The following is a 1047-nucleotide window of genomic DNA, read 5'->3' as shown; positions in this document are numbered from 1 at the left end:
TTGCTTAAATATACATATGTGAAGAAAAAAGATTAGAAGGGAGAAAAACAAAAATGCCAAAAGTATCTATACTTTAAATTTTCTATTCCAAACTTTCCTGGTTGTCTACAATGAATATAACCTTATGAAAAGAAAGTATATTTTGTGTTGCAGGCTAGAAAGAAAGTGCTAATCCAAGAGATAGAGGTTTAGAGGCAAAGCTGATAAGTAGATAGCATGTAGTTTCAGAAGCCAGTGCAGGTGAAAAAAGGCAAGAAGTGACTCAATCCAATATGAGGATAGCAAGAATTGGGTTTGTATTCCAACAACTGGAGCCAATGAAACAGGCCATCAGACCCTAGATCTTCCTGGATGTGGTATGGTGTTCTTCGTTCTTAGTGATATGGTGTCCTTAATGAAGAAACCATTGATCCAGTGGGTCACATTTCAAAGTGCTTTGTTTAGCTGCTCTGAAATAAAAGAAGTCAAAACTATTAAGAATTCCCCAACATGCCAGGGACTTCTCTGAACATTCTATATAGTTTATATGATCTAATCCCCTTAAACACCCTATGAGGTAGGAAATTATGATCATGTCCATTCTACAGAGGAGGACTCGGAAGTTGTGTATCCAGCTAACATCACAAAGCTTCCAGGCCAGCTTTATCATAATATACTAGCTTCCTATTTCTAAACATTGGCTATTTATTACATGAAGCTTATTTTCTCATCTCAATTGAAGAAAGAACAGTCAACCACTGGAAAGCAGAAAGATCATGGTAGAAAAGCTAGGGTGGTGCTAGGCATGAATGACAGCACTGTAGTGTGGCATCTGAGTCATTTCCCTAATAATGGCAACTTTCACCTACATGCGCAAGACTGTGTAAAGTAGTTGTATGTATTTTCATTGCCTAATGAGTCTTTTATTTTTGTTTTGTGCTCATGCCCAGGTAAATAATAACATGGATTGGGAATCTATGATATGGGGGAAAAACTATAGCTTTTAAGCTCCCTTTAAAAAAAATGATTACTAGAGGCACCTGGGTGGCTCAGTCGGCTAGTATCTGA

The sequence above is a fragment of the Panthera onca genome, chromosome B1 (assembly GCF_046562875.1).
Source record: "Panthera onca isolate mPanOnc1 chromosome B1, mPanOnc1 haplotype 2, whole genome shotgun sequence".
NCBI classification, from domain to species: Eukaryota; Metazoa; Chordata; class Mammalia; order Carnivora; family Felidae; genus Panthera; species Panthera onca.
This window is presented reverse-complemented; position numbering follows the sequence as displayed.